This window comes from Cardiocondyla obscurior, unplaced genomic scaffold (genome assembly GCF_019399895.1).
Source record: "Cardiocondyla obscurior isolate alpha-2009 unplaced genomic scaffold, Cobs3.1 scaffold71_0_91097, whole genome shotgun sequence".
Taxonomy (NCBI): Eukaryota; Metazoa; Arthropoda; class Insecta; order Hymenoptera; family Formicidae; genus Cardiocondyla; species Cardiocondyla obscurior.
The window spans coordinates 83,074-91,097 of NW_027228814.1; the positions used below are offsets into that span (position 1 = coordinate 83,074).

An 8,024-nucleotide genomic window follows, 5' to 3' on the forward strand; every position below is an offset into this window, starting at 1 on the left:
AAGATAGCTTAAAAAACAATACGGAGAACAAAAAGTTGATTGCCCGAAACGTTCGGAAGCAGCCCCGAGCAGTAGTAACACAGGGCTCGCGGACTTTGTTGTCCGAACCGCTCGAAAGTAGCTACGAGCCGAAAGCAACACGAGGCTCGCGTACTTTGCCGCTAGGACCGCGCGGAAGTAACTCCGAGCCGAAAGCAACACGAGGCTCGCGTACTTTGCCGCTAGGACCGCGCGGAAGTAACTCCGAGCCGAAAGCAACACGAGGCTCGCGTACTTTGCCGATCGGACCGCGCGGAAGTAACTCCGAGCCGAAAGCAACACGAGGCTCGCGTACTTTGTCGCTAGGACCGCGCGGAAGTAACTCCGAGCCGAAAGCAACACGAGGCTCGCGTACTTTGACGGTCGGACCGCTCGGAAGTAACTACGTGCAGAAAGCAACACAAAACTCGTAAACTTAGCCGCTCGTCGGCCGAAATTACGAAGAGCTCAAGAAAATAACACGAGATTTAAGAACATAGACGATCGCCAGCAGAGAGCTCGAAAAACAGCACAAAACGCGAAAATTTAACTTTTACGAGAAAATAGCTAAGATAGCTTAAAAAACAATACGGAGAACAAAAAGTTGATTGCCCGAAACGTTCGGAAGCAGCCCCGAGCAGTAGTAACACAGGGCTCGCGGACTTTGTTGTCCGAACCGCTCGAAAGTAGCTACAAGCCGAAAGCAACACGAGGCTCGCGTACTTTGCCGCTAGGACCGCGCGGAAGTAACTCCGAGCCGAAAGCAACACGAGGCTCGCGTACTTTGCCGATCGGACCGCGCGGAAGTAACTCCGAGCCGAAAGCAACACGAGGCTCGCGTACTTTGCCGCTAGGACCGCGCGGAAGTAACTCCGAGCCGAAAGCAACACGAGGCTCGCGTACTTTGCCGCTAGGACCGCGCGGAAGTAACTCCAAGCCGAAAGCAACACGAGGCTCGCGTACTTTGCCGATCGGACCGCGCGGAAGTAACTCCGACCCGAAAGCAACACGAGGCTCGCGTACTTTGCCGCTAGGACCGCGCGGAAGTAACTCCGAGCCGAAAGCAACACGAGGCTCGCGTACTTTGCCGATCGGACCGCGCGGAAGTAACTCCGACCCGAAAGCAACACGAGGCTCGCGTACTTTGCCGCTAGGACCGCGCGGAAGTAACTCCGAGCCGAAAGCAACACGAGGCTCGCGGACTTTGACGGTCGGACCGCTCGGAAGTAACTCCGAGCCGAAAGCAACACGAGGCTCGCGTACTTTGCCGATCGGACCGCGCGGAAGTAACTCCGAGCCGAAAGCAACACGAGGCTCGCGTACTTTGTCGCTAGGACCGCGCGGAAGTAACTCCGAGCCGAAAGCAACACGAGGCTCGTGTACTTTGCCGCTAGGACCGCGCGGAAGTAACTCCGAGCCGAAAGCAACACGAGGCTCGCGTACTTTGCCGCTAGGACCGCGCGGAAGTAACTCCGAGCCGAAAGCAACACGAGGCTCGCGTACTTTGCCGATCGGACCGCGCGGAAGTAACTCCGAGCCGAAAGCAACACGAGGCTCGCGTACTTTGCCGCTAGGACCGCGCGGAAGTAACTCCGAGCCGAAAGCAACACGAGGCTCGCGTACTTTGCCGCTAGGACCGCGCGGAAGTAACTCCAAGCCGAAAGCAACACGAGGCTCGCGTACTTTGCCGATCGGACCGCGCGGAAGTAACTCCGACCCGAAAGCAACACGAGGCTCGCGTACTTTGCCGCTAGGACCGCGCGGAAGTAACTCCGAGCCGAAAGCAACACGAGGCTCGCGGACTTTGACGGTCGGACCGCTCGGAAGTAACTACGTGGTAAAAGCAACACGAGGCTCGCGTACTTTGCCGATCAAACCGCTCGGAAGTAACTACGTTCCAAAAGCAACACGAGGCTCGCGAACTTTGACGGTCGGACCGCTCGGAAGTAACTACGTGGTAAAAGCAACACGAGGCTCGCGGACTTCGCTGCGGCTAAGTCCGCGCGGCGTCGAAATTTCACCGCCGGCGCCCATATACCGCCGTGCGTTAGACCGTGCGTCGCCGACCGCCCGGCCGCTCGGTTCGGTACTGTAAGAGGTGTCGTCGCTGCGGCGACTCGTGCACAACACGGTGCATGCGAGCTCGCGGTCTGGTCGTACCGTAGCGTTACGGCGTATGTATAACCGAGCTCGGCGAAGCACTGCGGTGCGTACAAAAGTGTCGTTCGCACTAGAACGCTTTTTGAGAGAATTTAGCTTGGCGCTTACTACGAGAACTTTGGTTCTCTTTTTGAGATCTTTCGGGCGTCTTGCCGACATTCGGCCAAATGTGCGCCAAGCTCTCGGCGATCGTTTCGAGGCCGGATAGCGAAGGAATTGGTGAATACGTGACGAAGAAATTTTGTATCTCGAGGACTCTGCCGTTCGTGCGGTCCGTACGTACCTCCGAGCCGTAAAACAACACGGAGCTCGAGATCTTTGACGCGGAGGTAACTACCGTGCGCCGCAGCGGCTAAGTCCGCGCGGCGTCGAAATTTCACCGCCGGCGCCCATATACCGCCGTGCGTTAGACCGTGCGTCGCCGACCGCCCGGCCGCTCGGTTCGGTACTGTAAGAGGTGTCGTCGCTGCGGCGACTCGTGCACAACACGGTGCATGCGAGCTCGCGGTCTGGTCGTACCGTAGCGTTACGGCGTATGTATAACCGAGCTCGGCGAAGCACTGCGGTGCGTACAAAAGTGTCGTTCGCACTAGAACGCTTTTTGAGAGAATTTAGCTTCGCGCTTACTACGAGAACTTTGGTTCTCTTTGAGATCTTTCGGGCGTCTTGCCGACATTCGGCCAAATGTGCGCCAAGCTCTCGATCGTTTCGAGGCCGGATAGCGAAGGAATTGGTGAATACGTGACGAAATTTTGTATCTCGAGGACTCTGCCGTTCGTGCGGTCCGTACGTACCTCCGAGCCGTAAAACAACACGGAGCTCGAGATCTTTGACGCGGAGGTAACTACCGTGCGCCGCAGCGGCTAAGTCCGCGCGGCGTCGAAATTTCACCGCCGGCGCCCATATACCGCCGTGCGTTAGACCGTGCGTCGCCGACCGCCCGGCCGCTCGGTTCGGTACTGTAAGAGGTGTCGTCGCTGCGGCGACTCGTGCACAACACGATGCATGCGAGCTCTCGGTCTGGTCGTACCGTAGCGTTACGGCGTATGTATAACCGAGCTCGGCGAAGCACTGCGGTGCGTACAAAGGTGTCGTTCGCACTAGAACGCTTTTTGAGAGAATTTAGCTTCGCGCTTACTACGAGAACTTTGGTTCTCTTTGAGATCTTTCGGGCGTCTTGCCGACATTCGGCCAAATGTGCGCCAAGCTCGGCGATCGTTTCGAGGCCGGATAGCGAAGGAATTGGTGAATACGTGACGAAGAAATTTTGTATCTCGAGGACTCTGCCGTTCGTGCGGTCCGTACGTACCTCCGAGCCGTAAAACAACACGGAGCTCGAGATCTTTGACGCGGAGGTAACTACCGTGCGCCGCAGCGGCTAAGTCCGCGCGGCGTCGAAATTTCACCGCCGGCGCCCATATACCGCCGTGCGTTAGACCGTGCGTCGCCGACCGCCCGGCCGCTCGGTTCGGTACTGTAAGAGGTGTCGTCGCTGCGGCGACTCGTGCACAACACGATGCATGCGAGCTCTCGGTCTGGTCGTACCGTAGCGTTACGGCGTATGTATAACCGAGCTCGGCGAAGCACTGCGGTGCGTACAAAAGTGTCGTTCGCACTAGAACGCTTTTTAGAGAATTTAGCACTGCGCTTACTACGAGAACTTTGGTTCTCTTTTTGAGATCGTTCGGGCGTCTTGCCGACATTCGGCCAAATTTGCGCCAAGCTCTCGGCGATCGTTTCGAGGCCGGATAGCGAAGGAATTGGTGAATACTTGACGAAGAAATTTTGTATCTCGAGGACTCTGCCGTTCGTGCGGTCCGTACGTACCTCCGAGCCGTAAAACAACACGGAGCTCGAGATCTTTGACGCGGAGGTAACTACCGTGCGCCGCAGCGGCTAAGTCCGCGCGGCGTCGAAATTTCACCGCCGGCGCCCATATACCGCCGTGCGTTAGACCGTGCGTCGCCGACCGCCCGGCCGCTCGGTTCGGTACTGTAAGAGGTGTCGTCGCTGCGGCGACTCGTGCACAACACGATGCATGCGAGCTCGCGGTCTGGTCGTACCGTAGCGTTACGGCGTATGTATAACCGAGCTCGACGAAGCACTGCGGTGCGTACAAAAGTGTCGTTCGCACTAGAACGCTTTTTGAGAGAATTTAGCTTCGCGCTTACTACGAGAACTTTGGTTCTCTTTGAGATCGTTCGGGCGTGTTGCCGACATTCGGCCAAATGTGCGCCGGGCTCGGCGATCGTTTCGACACCGTCGATATCGAAGGCGTTGGTAAATACGAGCCGAAGATATTTTGATCTCGAGGTACTTTGCCGTTCGAGCTGTCCGTGGGTAACTACTTGCCGAAAGCAACACGAGGCTCGAGACTTTGCGTAGGTAACTACGTACGACGCAGCGGCTAAGTCCGCGAGGCGTCGAAATTTCTCGCCGGTTTCGCCCATATACCGCCGTGCGTTAGACCGTGCGTCGCCGACCGCCCGGCCGCCCGGTTCGGTACTATAAGACACAGCATTGCCACGAGTCGGTGTCGAGAGACCGAATGGCTCATATGAGTCGGTTTCGGCGAGATCTTTGACGATGTCGCCGTTCCCGCTTACTTGTACGCCGTGAGCGAAATACTTTTCAACCGGTGCCTCGGTGTCTCACCGCTGGCACCGTTGAACGAACAGTGCTCCACGACGTCTCAGATCGGATCGGTCTAGCGTCAGGGCTAAGCGGCCTTACAAGCCGCTGTTATGGGTGAATGAGAACAAAATTTGATCTTTCATACCAAGGTATATATAAATACGAAAAGCGTGTCCGTCGACCGGCTCGAAAAAGTTCCGGCGGCATTAACGACACACGAAACGCGCACGGCTCTTCCTCGCGGAGTGTCCGTAGCAGCGTAGCGTTGTCTTTCGCGTTGCTCCACCGCGAGTAACCGCGATCGCACACACGAAGCTCCCTGGTTGATCCTGCCAGTAGTCATATGCTTGTCTCAAAGATTAAGCCATGCATGTCTCAGTGCATGCCGAATTAAGGTGAAACCGCGAATGGCTCATTAAATCAGTTATGGTTCATTAGATTGTACCCACATTTACTTGGATAACTGTGGTAATTCTAGAGCTAATACATGCAAACCAGAGTCCCGACCAGTGATGGAAGGGACGCTTTTATTAGATCAAAACCAATCGGTGGCGTGCGGATCTCCGTGCGTCCACCGTTTATTTTGGCGACTCTGAATAACTTTGTGCTGATCGTACGGTCCTAGCACCGGCGACGCATCTTTCAAATGTCTGCCTTATCAACTGTCGATGGTAGGTTCTGCGCCTACCATGGTTGTAACGGGTAACGGGGAATCAGGGTTCGATTCCGGAGAGGGAGCCTGATAAACGGCTACCACATCCAAGGAAGGCAGCAGGCGCGCAAATTACCCACTCCCGGCACGGGGAGGTAGTGACGAAAAATAACGATACGGGACTCATCCGAGGCCCCGTAATCGGAATGAGTACACTTTAAATCCTTTAACGAGGATCCATTGAGGGCAAGTCTGGTGCCAGCAGCCGCGGTAATTCCAGCTCCAATAGCGTATATTAAAGTTGTTGCGGTTAAAAGGCTCGTAGTTGAATCTGTGTCGCACACCGTCGGTTCACCGCTCGCGGTGTTTAACTGGCGTGATGTGGGACGTCCTACCGGTGGGCTTAGCCTCGCGAGGCCGCCCAAACTAATATCCCGTCGCGGTGCTCTTTACTGAGTGTCGAGTCGGGCCGGTACGTTTACTTTGAACAAATTAGAGTGCTTAAAGCAGGCTATCCTCGCCTGAATACTGCGTGCATGGAATAATGGAATAGGACCTCGGTTCTTTGTTGGTTTTCGAACCCCGAGGTAATGATTAATAGGACAGATGGGGGCATTCGTATTGCGACGTTAGAGGTGAAATTTTGGATCGTCGCAAGACGGACAGAAGCGAAAGCATTTGCCAAAAATGTTTTCATTAATCAAGAACGAAAGTTAGAGGTTCGAAGGCGATCAGATACCGCCCTAGTTCTAACCATAAACGATGCCAGCTAGCGATCCGCCGAAGTTCCTCCGATGACTCGGCGGGCAGCTTCCGGTAAACCAAAGCTTTTGGGTTCCGGGGGAAGTATGGTTGCAAAGCTGAAACTTAAAGGAATTGACGGAAGGGCACCACCAGGAGTGGAGCCTGCGGCTTAATTTGACTCAACACGGGAAACCTCACCAGGCCCAGACACCGGAAGGATTGACAGATTGATAGCTCTTTCTTGATTCGGTGGTTGGTGGTGCATGGCCGTTCTTAGTTGGTGGAGCGATTTGTCTGGTTAATTCCGATAACGAACGAGACTCTAGCCTGCTAAATAGGCGTACCTTATGGTATCTAGAAGGCCCCCGGCTTCGGCCGGCGGGTTTTTACTACCAACGTACAAACAAATCTTCTTAGAGGGACAGGCGGCTTCTAGCCGCACGAGATTGAGCAATAACAGGTCTGTGATGCCCTTAGATGTTCTGGGCCGCACGCGCGCTACACTGAAGGAATCAGCGTGTGTTCCTGGCCGAAAGGCCGGGTAACCCGCTGAACCTCCTTCGTGCTAGGGATTGGGGCTTGCAATTGTCCCCATGAACGAGGAATTCCCAGTAAGCGCGAGTCATAAGCTCGCGTTGATTACGTCCCTGCCCTTTGTACACACCGCCCGTCGCTACTACCGATTGAATGATTTAGTGAGGTCTTCGGACTGGTGCGCGGCAATGCGTCGGCATTGCCGATGTTGCAGGGAAGATGACCAAACTTGATCATTTAGAGGAAGTAAAAGTCGTAACAAGGTTTCCGTAGGTGAACCTGCGGAAGGATCATTAACGTTCCGGAGGTCCTGCTGCTCTGTGTGCACCGTTCTCGTGACGAGCGCGCAGCGGCCGGCGACTGCATGGACGAGGAACCGTACGCGCGCACGGTAACGTGCACTACGTTGCCTGCCGCGATACGGGGCAGACAAGCTAGAACACGACTCTGCGAGTTGTGTCGAGAGTGGCTGAAGGGGCGCAAAATCTAATCGCACGCGAGACATCGCGTCTTCCGAGTCCGCGCCGCCTTCCCACTACTCGTCGGAGCGTCCGTCGCGAGACGCGACGCTTCGCTCGAGCAAAATTGCGAGATCGAGAGGAGAGAATAGTTTATGCGACGACCGCGTGCGCGTCACACGCCGCCAACGGTGGCGTGCTGCGGTGTGCGCCGCATTCGTCGCCGTCGTATAAGAGAGGATTGTCGGTCGGGACGAGTGTGTCGAGATCTCGAGAGCTCAAAGCGAGAGGGGACCCCGGGCATATTGTGGAGAAGAAGAGAGATTCGAGAGTTGTACGCATTGCCGTATTACGCTCTTTGCATTCTCTCTCTCTCGTTTCCTGCGGAGATTCTCCGACTCTCTGTCTCTCGCGCGCTTCGAACGACCTGTTGCGCGGACCACCGCGCTCAGCGCGCCCCTTAGCCGCTAGCGCGGCCGGTTGGTCTCGTTGTGCGAATCCAGGAGGAGCGCGAAGGTGCATCTATATGCGCGCCCGCTCGCGGATCAGGATCGGTGAGAAGGAGACGACGGAGGCGCGCTGCCCTATCTCCGCGATTCTGACGCGTTGCGGTGCGCGCGAATGCGCCGCGTACCGGTGGTAACCTATGCTGCCGCGTCGTCGTGCGCGCCGGGCGAGGAGTGGAGAGTGCGACGATTCTCGCCGCTGCTCTTCCTCCGGTCTCGCAGCGCGCGATCGCGCGCTGAAGGGTTCGTCGAATATGCTAGTCATTTTCGACCCCGATGGTTTTTCAAAGAGTTCCGCCCTGCCTCGCTTCGCGAGAG

At 56.2% G+C, this 8,024-nt stretch overlaps 1 non-coding gene across 1 annotated transcript; it reads left to right on the forward strand.

Moving 5' to 3' along the window:
* The first annotated feature begins 5,128 nt into the window (after positions 1-5,128).
* LOC139112937 (small subunit ribosomal RNA) lies at positions 5,129-7,038 on the forward strand. Its single transcript, XR_011547536.1, has one exon. It is a non-coding gene; the product is annotated as a small subunit ribosomal RNA (ribosomal RNA).
* Positions 7,039-8,024: the final 986 nt, after the last annotated feature.